The 12,104-nt window shown below is 43.0% G+C and overlaps 2 long non-coding RNA genes across 2 annotated transcripts; both read left to right on the top strand.

The window, feature by feature from the left end:
- Positions 1-1,165: 1,165 nt before the first annotated feature.
- LOC123086020 (uncharacterized) lies at positions 1,166-4,603 on the top strand. Its single transcript, XR_006440285.1, has 3 exons — positions 1,166-1,619; positions 1,745-2,312; positions 4,210-4,603. It is a non-coding gene; the product is annotated as an uncharacterized lncRNA (long non-coding RNA).
- A 1,445-nt stretch (positions 4,604-6,048) lies between these two features.
- Positions 6,049-9,450, top strand: LOC123086019 (uncharacterized). Its single transcript, XR_006440284.1, has 3 exons — positions 6,049-6,490; positions 6,616-7,183; positions 9,079-9,450. It is a non-coding gene; the product is annotated as an uncharacterized lncRNA (long non-coding RNA).
- Positions 9,451-12,104: the final 2,654 nt, after the last annotated feature.

Here is a 12,104-nt window from a genome sequence, read left to right as displayed (position 1 = left end):
TCGCACTTTGCTAGGTGAACCTCGGTTGAGGGGGAGGGGGCATGCATTCATATATAGCTTTGGATTTCCTTCGTGCCGACACGAGGGAGGAGGGGGCTGCTAGCTACTTCGCACTTTTCTATGTGAACCTCGGTTGAGGGGGAGGGGGCATGCATTCATAGCTTAGGATTCCCTTCGTGCCGACACGAGAGGGTGGGAGCAAACAATACCGTAAGATTTGTGAGAGAGGTGCCACATCGAAGTTGCATTTGGTATTTGAAAATCAAACCACCCTTTTGATACATAAATTTGGTCCACATGAAAGTGTGTTCGTGTTTTGACCCTCTCCCGCGTTAGTTTTTGCCAAATTTATGAACATTAGACAAGTTGGATGACGCAACAGAGATGGTTCACTCAAACTAACCATGTGCCACGCAGGTGCACCTGTCACGCACACATCCGCACAGTACATTGGGCTCCACGAGGCTCCCCCTCTCAAAAATATCTGCCCGCTTCGAGGGTTTTTCTTTTTCATAACACACGGTTGTTATCGCCGGACCATGTGCGATGCACTATCATCAAAATTTTCAATAGCCCGCCATTTCACTCCCGCGTTTGACTCCCGCGTAGTAAAATTTTCAGTACCCGCGTCATTTCCTCGAACACCCCATGCCCCGCCCCCCTCCACACACACACACAAAAACCTACTCGGGCGTGCGTGCACACACACACACCCCCTCCCTCGCACGAAACCCTAGCAAAGTCCCTGCCAATGCTGCCGCCGTAAGGCCTCCATTGTCAACATCTGTCGGTTTGCCTCTGCAGCATACTCACCGATATCCATACCCAGGTCGCCACTACACCACAACACTTGATTAGGGGCAGTTAACTGCTGGGAGAAATACAAATATAAAGGCAAACAAACTATCGGGGATCATTTAACCGCCGGCAAAAGTCCTTCTAGGCAGAAAAACTGCTGGTAGAAATTGAGCAACAAGGACATATTTACTGTCGGCGTTCATATCCACCATTTATGTCATTTTATCTGCAGGGAGAACTAAATCTGGGACCATTATCTGCCGGGAACTGTTCATGACGCGAAACGAAATAATTGGGCCCAACAGCGCGCTACCACGAAAGCACGCGCTAGAAAGCCCAAAACGCCTTCTGTTGTGACCCTAGTACCGTCGTCCCGGCCAGATCTAGCCCAAATCCCTTCTGCTTTGACCCTAGCCGCCATCGACCGCCCTCCGCCGCCCGACCCCAGCAGCCCTCGACCACACATCGCACCAACCTTCCTCACGGACCACCGCTGCTGCCGAGCAACCTCCTCCGACGCCGTCAAGTACCATCGTCCGCAGATCTGATCCGCCCTCCGCCGCATCCCTAGCGTCGCCCAAATGTCACCGCTCCCTCCATGCTTTCTCCCTGGGCTGCAACATCTCCTTGCACCTCTCTCGAACTGCCGAGATGGGCGTGCAGCGAGATAGGTTTGGCGTCGCCGGCCCCTCCTGGTCGTACTCCTCCTGTGTGTGCTCCTCCGCCCCTGGTCACGTCATGCTCTCCAGCCTATCGTCCTTCATCCGTACTACCCCAGTTCCTGCTGCTCCGGCCTCCCCTTCTCGTACTTCGAGCCCGAGGTATGGTCCCTGGTGCTTCCTGTTCCATTGTATTTCTTTCTGTTCTTTTCTGTTAACTTAGCAATGACCCTTGACATACTTGTGAGAAACTTGTGCTTACATTTACTTATGTGTGTGCCTTGCAGAATCATAAGTTAATAGATGTTGGTGTCTCAGAATGACAGGTAATACCATTTAAAAATTTCAATGATTAATGACACCACATGGTCGAGCACATATGCCAAATCTCCTTCCTCTGCTTCGAAGAAAATAGCAGAGCACTCGAATGGAAGAATGTATCTGGAACGTCAGCCTTAGCCAGTGCAGACCGCTCTAGCAACAGTTGCCGCTTTGTTTTACATGTAAATATCTATTACAAAGTGCTATTTTCAGCTGTAAACATTCAGCCTATACGACTATGTACTGCATGTTTTACTAATAATTGCTGCCTGGTATCTTGTCTGACCTGAAACATATGGTCATTTTAGTAATAGCAACATCAAAGTAGAAATTAGGTTGGGCAGCGAAGTCTTCTGTTCGTTTTTAGGTTCTAGCCAACAACATAGTTCTTGTGTTGTTTTGGCCATGTTTGGGTTCCTTTTGCATTTGCTTCCCTTTTAATGCTTGATTTGTCTGCTAAAGGAGATAGGAGACACTGCAGGTTGGCTGTGTCCACGGTGCTGCTTTTGCCTAAGATGGATTCAAGTTATTGAGGTATGCTCCATATATAGTCATATAGATATGATTTTTTTTCTTTTGGGCAGAAAGCTAGCTAGGAGTAAGCTAAGATATTTGTAAGTGCTTTCTTGCACCTGCGGTTGTTTTCTTATTCAACTTTGCTATAAATAAATACATGTTTGATCATTTTGGGTATAGAGCTAGCTAGAAATAAACAAGTGCTTCCTTCATGTGGATGTTTGGTTCTTATTTCAGTTTTCCTTACATATATTGATTTCATATGTAAAAATTCTTTCGAGAAAAATAAGGCCAACGTTTAGGTGTCAAAGTAATGATATACACAGGAGATCAGAGGGTCTTCCTATGCTTTGAGAAATACCATCTTAGGTACATGCCAAAGTATATACTTTGTTGCACATATCAGATGTCCTCACATACATGGACTGAACCTTACTTTTGTCGAGAACCTCACGCCGAGAAAAAAGTGTTTAGCTTTCCGTGTGAGCTAAGCAGCATATGAAAAGGAAGCACCTTTATATGTATGTAGTTTTGTTCATTCTTAACATCCCACTATATAGGTAATTGTAGTTTGTAGATTGTATGCTATACTGACGTGCCTTTAGGCTGTCCTCGAAGAAAGGTTTTGATGTCTTTTGATGTATGTCGTTTATGATCCCTTGAACGTACACAATTTTATTTTCTCCTCTAATAGCTAAGAAATAAGATGCATGAGAACTATGGCTTATGTAATGTTCAGAGGTAAATCGAGTTCCAACTGTGTTTAAAAAATTACTTTACTTTTGTAGCTGCTCCTTAGTTGCATCTGATTGTTACATTACAGTCAGTTGTAGGAGTTGCATACTTTGTTTTGACTAATCGATCGTGATGTAATAACCCATCAGATGAAAGCATACAAGCAGTGACTGAATCACCGAGAGGTGCTTTTTCCTTTCTACTCATATCTAATTATTAATAGGATTCTAAAAAGTACATATCAAGATTCATAGGAAGCATCGTTAGAAAGTTCACCATTTAATTGGAAATCCAGCAAATCAGATCCAGTTTAGATATATTTGTGTGTTTACTTCTTTTAAGTTAATTATGTCCCGGTTATGGTCACATGGTCAACTTGATTTGGATAAAGGGAGAAACATTAATGAAGAATCTAGGAAGGTGCCTTGTGTAGGCGGAGAACATGTTCTTAGAAGGGTACATTTAAATCTTGTTCATTGCCAAATTAATGGATATCACCGCTAAGCTTTTGCAACACCTTATAGTAAATTTTGAATGTGAACAGGCTAGCACGCTATCCAACCGTGAATCTCGTACAATACGACTTCCTCTTGATACTAAAGTTGTCAATGATATATGTATCTTGCCTGGTGGTTCCGCTCTTTTAGCATCACAGGGCAAAAGGCTATCACTTTTTAGGGTTGTCTTGAACATAGAGATGGTGGTTCCTTATATTTTACTTTTCTTTAAAAGAAACACATATCCTTGTTTTTCATTTGATTCGTCCATCAACTAGCATCATGCTTCCAGATTTCTTCATGGTCTTGCATGATCTATCTTTCATAATTATATACACATTATGCATGAACCTGTGTTGTTTGTGCGGAAGGAAGCATCTCCTGTAATGTTTAAACATAGCTTGAATTGTAATGGAAAGTATCAATACTTGTGAATTCATACTCAACTATAATAAGATTGGTATAGATACACATGGGAAGTTTGAAAACATGTCAGCTGCCATATGTAGTTGTATGCTACTTTCTTTGAAAATGTCACTATGGTTTGCTTTTTTGTTTGCAAAATTATTATTATGAAATTATCTATTTGCTGTCTGAGCCTATGTCCATTTTTTATGTGCTCCAATATAGCTCATTAACCAAAGTTATTTGCTCATAGCAGTTGTACTATCTTATCTATTCAGGTTGGTATCGTCACTCGAAGATGTTTCTACATGATAGTAGTTGTACCAGTCAACTTGGATGTCTACGTAATGGTTCTTTTTACAGTAATACCTTCAAAGCATTGCAAGCTCATGACTCTTCTGCTGGAGACATGTGGCCATCTTCGAATAATACAATTTCACAGGATGGTTGCAACCACGTGCTGAGCTTAAACCATGTGTGTACCATAGTTTGAAGACTCGAAATCTTATCAGCTTATGTAAAGTTTGTTTACCGCTGTAGCTGGTTGCTACCGAACGCATGTATGGATGTTGAAGTATTGGTTTTTTCAGTCTAAAAATATTTGTGAAGTTCAAGGTTTTGAATGAGGCCTATATGTAACTTCGATTGAAGCTATATGTATAAGTTGTGATCTGTTTTGATTGCCTAACGCAGTGTGGATATTAAATTAGAGATATGTATACTAGTTTTCTAGTGAAAACAACATGATGGCATACTAACTACCGGGAAGACTAGTTTGTGCCGGCAGTTTCACTGCCCACAATTATAGATCCCGTGCTATGACAAGTCTGCCAGGACAAAATGATCTGCCGGCAGATATATAGGTCGGGGCAAAGAAACTTCCGGGAATAGTTTATCTGCCAGGACAAGTAATCCCCGGCAGCCGTTCTAGTGGCGGTTCTATCTGCCGGTAAAAACACTCTCCCGGCAGTTTGTCTGCCCTCTTAATGGCTTTCTCCCGGCAGATTACCTGTCTTTGCAATAGTGGTGTGGTGTAGTGCATCTTGAGTTTCTTAGATGATGCATGCCAAACACCCCCTTTCCCACAGATCCACATCCCATCCCCATCCCCCACTCTAGAGCATCGCAGCCTAAGCCCGGCTACGCTTCCCGTGGAGCTCGAGGAGCGACTAGCCCAAAAGAGGTGTATAGCGGTCTCTTCGCCTGACATCACTGAGGGAGCTGACGACCCTTACTGGCGGCAGGCACTCAAGCAGAGGGCTAGAGTATGCGGGCATGTCTCGTCGACCATCTACGACATTGAGGTCATTGACAGCGACGCCCTGAGGCGAGTTGTGTCATAGGTTAAGTGGCCCTCCCCCAACCCCTCGTGTTCAACCGCCGCCAATCTCATCCATGGCCCCGCCGCTGATCTCCTCTGGCTCGCTCTCAACAATTTGCCATTCTACATCGCCATCGAGCCCCTTTTGTCATTTCGGAAGGACACGTTATGTGACGCTGGCTTGGGATCCACAGCTTCCAATTCAGACCTCATCGACGGCTACCACGAGGAGGGCACCCTCTCCGGCTCTTCCAAGGGGAAAGAGCCCATCTGCTCTTCCAAGGGGAAAGGGCCCGTCTGCGACATTAGGGAGGGCACCCTACGGCCGTGCTCTTCCAAGGGGAAGGAGCCCATCTGTGACAACATGGAGCGCATCCAGGGTCCATGCTCTTCCCACGGGAACGAGCCCATCTGTGACAAGTGAGAACCACCGATATCCATACCCAGGCCGCCACTACACCACAACACTTGATTAGGGGTAGTTAACTGCCGGGAGAAATACAAATATAAAGGCAAACAAACTGCCAGGGATCATTTAACCACCGGCACAAGTCCTTCCAGGTAGAAAAACTGCCGGTAGAAATTGAGCAACAAGGACATATTTACTGTCGGCGTTCATATCCATCATTTATGTCATTTTATCTACCGGGAGAACTAAATCTGGGCCCATTATCTGCCAGGAACTGTTCATGGTGTGAAAACGAAATAATTGGGCCCAACAGCGCGCTACCACGAAAGCGCGCGCTAGAAAGCCCAAAATGCCTTCTGTTACGACCCTACTACCGTTGTCCCGACCAGATCTAGCCCAAATCCCTTCTACTTTGACCCTAGCCGCCACCGACCGCCCTCCGCCGCCCGACGCCAGCATCCCTCGACCACCCATCGCACCAACCTTCCTCCTGGACCACCGCTGTCGCCGAGCTACCTCCTCCGCCGTCGTCAAGTACCATGGTCCGTAGATCTGATCCGCCCTCCGCCGCATCCCTAGCGCCGCCCAAATGTCGCCGCTCCCTCCATGCTTTCTCCCTGGGCTGCAACATCTCCTTGCACCTCTCTTGAACTGCCGAGATGGGCGTGCAGCGAGATAGGTTTGGCGCCGCCGGCCCCTCCTGGTCGTCCTCCTCCTGTGCGTGCTCCTCCGCCCCTGGTCACGTCATGCTCTCCAGCCCGTCGTCCTTCATCCGTACTACCCCAGTTCATGCTGCTCCGGCCTCCCCTTCTTGTACTTCGAGCCTGAGGTATGGTCCCTGGTGCTTCCTCTTCCATTGTATTTCTTTCTGTTCTTTTCTGTTAACGTAGCAATGGCCCTTGACATACTTGTGAGAAACTTGTGCTTACATTTACTTATGTGTGTGCCTTGCAGAATCATAAGTTAATAGATGTTGGTGTCTCAGAATGACAGGTAATACCATTTAAAAATTTCAATGATTAATGACACCACATGGTCGAGCACATATGCCAAATCTTCTTCCTCTGCTTTGAAGAAAATAGCAGAGCACTCGGATGGAAGAATGTATCTGGAACGTCAACCTTAGCCAGTGCAGACCGCTCTAGCAACAGTTGCCACTTTGTTTTACTTGTAAATATCTATTACAAAGTGCTATTTTCAGCTGTAAACATTCAGCCTATACGACTATGTACTACATGTTCTACTAATAGTTGCTGCCTGGTATCTTGTCTGACCTGAAACATATGGTCATTTTAGTAATAACAACATCAAAGTAGAAATTAGGTAGGGCAGCGAAGTCTTCTGTTCGTTTTTAGGTTCTAGCCAACAACATAGTTCTTGTGTTGTTTTGGCCATGTTTGGGTTCCTTTTGCATTTGCTTCGCTTTTAATGCTTGATTTGTTTGCTAAAGGAGATAGGAGACACTGTAGGTTGGCTGCGTCCATGGTGCTGCTTTTGCCTAAGATGGATTCAATTAATTGAGGTATGCTCCAGATATAGTCATATAGATATGATTTTTTTCTTTTGGGCAGAAAGCTAGCTAGGAGTAAGCTAAGATATTTGTAAGTGCTTTCTTGCACCTACGGTTGTTTTTTATTCAACTTTGCTATAAATAAATACATGTTTGATCATTTTGGGTACAGAGATAGCTAGAAATAAACAAGTGCTTCCTTCATGTGGATGTTTGGTTCTTATTCCAGTTTTCTTTACATATATTGATTTCATATGTAAAAATTCTTTCGAGAAAAATAAGGGCAACGTTTAGGTGTCGAAGTAATGATATATAGAGGAGATCAGAGGGTCTTCCTCCGCTTTGAGCAATACCATCTTAGGTACATGCAAAAGTATATACTTTGTTGCACATATCAGATGTCCTCACATACACTGACTGAACCTTACTTTTGTCAAGAATCTCAAGTCGAGAAAAAAGTGTTTAGCTTTTCGTGTGAGCTAAGCAGCATATGAAAAGGAAGCACCTTTATATGTATGTAGTTCTGTTCATTTTTAACATCCCACTATACAGGTAATTGTAGTTTGTAGATTGTATGCTATACTGACGTTCCTTTAGCCTGTCCTCGAAGAAAGGTTTTGATGTTTTTTGATGTATGTCGTTTATGATCCCTTGAACGTACACAATTTTATTTTATCCTCTAATAGCTAAGAAATAAGATGCATGAGAACTATGGCTTATGTAATGTTCAGAGGTAAATCGAGTTCCAACTGTGTTTAAAAAATTACTTTACTTTTGTAGCTGCTCCTTAGTTGCATCTGATTGTTACATTACAGTCAATTGTAGGAGTTGCATACTTTGTTTTGAATAATCGATTGTGATGTAATAACCCATCAGATGAAAGCATACAAGCAGTGACTGAATCACCGAGAGGTGCTTTTTCCTTTCTACTCATATCTAATTATTAATAGGATTCTAAAAAGTACATATCAAGATTCATAGGAAGCATCGTTAGAAAGTTCACCATTTAATTGGAAATCCAGCAAATCAGATCCAGTTTAGATATATTTGTGTGTTTACTTCTTTTAAGTTAATAATGTCCCGGTTATGGTCACATGGTCAACTTGATTTGGATAAAGGGAGAAACATTAATGAAGAATCTAGGAAGGTGCCTTGTGTAGGCGGAGAACATGTTCTTAGAAGGGTACATTTAAATCTTGTTCATTGCCAAATTAATGGATATCACCGCTAAGCTTTTGCAACACCTTATAGTAAATTTTGAATGTGAACAGGCTAGCACGCTATCCAACCGTGAATCTCGTACAATACAACTTCCTCTTAATACTAAAGTTGTCAATGATATATGTATCTTGCGTGGTGGCTTCGCTCTTTTTGCATCACAGGGCAAAAGGCTATCACTTTTTAGGGTTGTCTTGAACGTAGAGATGGTCGTTCCTTATATTTTACTTTTCATTAAAAGAAACATATATCCTTGTTTTTCATTTGAATCGTCCATCAACTAGCATCATGCTTCCATATTTCATCATGGTCTTGCATGATCTATCTTTCATAATTATATACACATTATGCATGAACCTGTGTTGTTTGTGCGGAAGGAAGCATCTCCTGTAATTTTTAAACATAGCTTGAATTGTAATGGAAATTATCAATACTTGTGAATTCATACTCAACTGCAATAAGATTGGTATAGATACACATGGGAAGTTTGAAAACATGTGAGCTTCCATATGTAGTTGTAAGCTACTTTCTTTGAAAATGTCACTATGGTTTGCTTTTTTGTTTGTAAAATTTTTATTATCAAAGTATCTATTTGCTATCTAAGCCTATGTCCATTTTTTAAGTGCTACAATATAGCTCATTAACCGAAGTTATTAGCTCATAGCAGTTGTACTATCTTATCTATTCAGGTTGGTATCGTCACTGGAAGATGTTTCTACATGATAGTAGTTGTACCAGTCAACTTGGATGTCTACGTAATGGTTCTTTTTACAGTAATACCTTCAAAGCATTGCAAGCTCATGACTCTTCTGCTGGAGACATGTGGCCATATTTGAATAATACAATTTCACAGGATTGTTGCAACCATGTGCTGAGTTTAAACCATGTGTGCCATAGTTTGAAAACTCGAAATCTTATCGGCTTATGTAAAGTTTGTTTACCGCTGTAGCTGGTTTTTTTTAGTCTAAAAATATTTGTGAAGTTCAAGGTTTTGAATGAGGCCTATATGTAACTTCGATTGAAACTATATGTATAAGTTGTGATTTGTTTTGATTGCCTGACGCAGTGTGGATATTAAATTAGAGATATGTATACTAGTTTGCTAGTGAAAACAACATGATGGCATACTAACTGCCGGGAAGACTAGTTTGTGCCGGCAGTTTCATTGCCCGCAATTATAGATCCCGTGCTATGACAAGTCTGCCAGGACAAAATGATCTTCAGGTAGATATATAGGCAGGGGCAGAGAAACTGCCGGGAATAGTTTATCTGCCGGGACAAGTAATCCCCGGCAGCCGTTCTAGTGGCGGTTCTATCTGCCGGTAAAAACACTCTCCCGGCAGTTTGTCTGCCCTCTTAATGGCTTTCTCCCGGCAGATTACCTGCCTTTGCATTAGTGTTGTGGTGTAGTGCGCCCTAAGTTTCTTAGATGACGCCTGCCAAACACCCCCTTTCCCACAGATCCCCATCCCATCCCCATCCCCCACTCTAGAGCATCGCAGCCTAAGCCCGGCTACGCTTCCCGTGGAGCTCGAGGAGCGACTGGCCCAAAAGAGGTGTATAGCGGTCTCTTCGCCCGACATCGCTGAGGGAGCTGACGACCCTTACTGGCGGCAGGCACTCAAGCAGAGGGATAGAGTATGCGGGCATGTCTCGTCAACCAGCTACGACATCGAGGTCATCGACAGCGACGCCCTGAGGCAAGCTGTGTCATAGGTTAAGTGGCCCTCCCCCAACCCCTCGTGTTCAACCGCCGTCAATCTCATCCATGGCCCCGCCGCTGATCTCCTCTGGCTCGCTCTCAACAATTTGCCATTCTACATCGCCATCGAGCCCCTTTTGTCATTTCGGAAGGACACGTTATGTGACGCTGGCTTGGGATCCGCAGCTTCCAATTTAGACCTCTTCGACGGCTACCACGAGGAGGGCACCCTCTCCGGCTCTTCCAAGGGGAAAGAGCCCATCTGCTCTTCCAAGGGGAAAGGGCCCATCTGCGACATTAGGGAGGGCACCCTATAGCCATGCTCTCCCAAGGGGAAGGAGCCCATCTGAGACAACATAGAGCCCATCCAGGGTCCGTGCTCTTCCCATGGGAACGGACCCATCTGTGAGAAGTGAGGAAACCCATGATTTGTTTATTTCAGTTGTTCACAATGTGATGCTCTATATGTGCAATTATTTACTGTGCAGTACATTTCATCAATCCAGTTTTAAATATACCGATAGGAATGCATATATTTGCTTGCTGTTAAGCCTGGTATAGGTAGCATATGCCTCTTTTAAAGTTTTTTGATTGTTCGGTTGGTTGTAGTTAGCATATGTTCAATGTCAAATGCTATCATTGGTTGTTCGTAGTATGCCCTATTTATTCCAGTTATTCACAACGTGATGTTCTGTATGTGCAAGTATGAACTGTGCAGTTCAATTTCATCAGTACCAGTTTCAACAATAACACTATGAATGACTACATTTGGTTGCTGCATCTTGTAGTTAACACGCCTTTCTATTTTTATTTAACCATAACCAGTGTACTTAGACCGGCACAATACCAGTTTCGATGACCATGTTTGCTTGTTGTTAAATGTTAGGCCTGTTGCAGTTAGCACACCTTTCCACTTGTTTTGCTTTACTAGCATGCTTAAACCTACACACTGAACCTATCTTTTGGAGATTATTTTGTCTGCCATGTGTAATTTTGGTTGATGTTTAGCCTGTTGTGCATAACATTCTTCTTGATGTACCTACATAGGACAATTTTGGGAACGACTGCTGTTTTCCATCAAGGTTAGTTTCATCCTATGGCTTATATCTGCTCACTGTTCAGGATATCCGTAGCTGGTACCGTATAGCCCGGCAGCTCATAAGGGACTAATCGGTGAATCGGACTTTTAACTGAATATATATGCAACCCATTTTTCCTTAGATTAACTAGGGACATATGTAATATATCTGAGGCTAGATAGCAACATGCACTGTACTCAACTTAGCAATCCTAGGCTACATAGAAACAAGGAAGAGTGTTATATATATGCAATCCTAGGCTACATAGAAACAAGGAAGAGTGTTACATTAATGTTCTAATGATGTGTAGATATACGTAGAAGAGCAGCAGCAACAACAACAACAACATAGCCTTGTTTGGACACTCAACTTAGCTAGAGGTTAGAGTTAGTTTCTAGCTCATTACTAACCCTAAACTAACTCCATCCAAAGATTTGTTTGGATGGCAGGGTTAGATTGACAATAAATGCACCAGGACAACTAGCTCCAATTAGCACCTCTTGGGTTGGATACTAGTTTTTTTGGCTGGGTTATAGATGCAACTAGCTCAAACTAACTGTAACCCGTGGATACAACAACGGATAATTTTTAAGAACAAACTAAACTCCTTCCGGCCCATAATATAAGATGTTAATTCATCTAATACGTGAGTATATTGGATGTTATAAGGTACTCCTTCCGTTCCTAAATATTTGTTCTTTTTAGATATTTCAAATGGACTACCACATACGGATGTATATAGACATATTATAAAAGAGTGTTGTACTACATCATTGTGCCATTGCTGTTCAGCTTCTAATATTAATTGGTGCTTTTAGGTACATATGTCATTGGTAAAGATCCGCGTTTCGACCCTTTCTGCGTATGGACAATGAGATATCGATGAACCAACATCAAGTGAGGAAGCTGATAAAGATTGTTAGTAAAATGGGTC

This window comes from Triticum aestivum, chromosome 4A (genome assembly GCF_018294505.1).
Source record: "Triticum aestivum cultivar Chinese Spring chromosome 4A, IWGSC CS RefSeq v2.1, whole genome shotgun sequence".
NCBI lineage: Eukaryota > Viridiplantae > Streptophyta > Magnoliopsida > Poales > Poaceae > Triticum > Triticum aestivum.
This window is presented reverse-complemented; position numbering and strand designations above follow the sequence as displayed.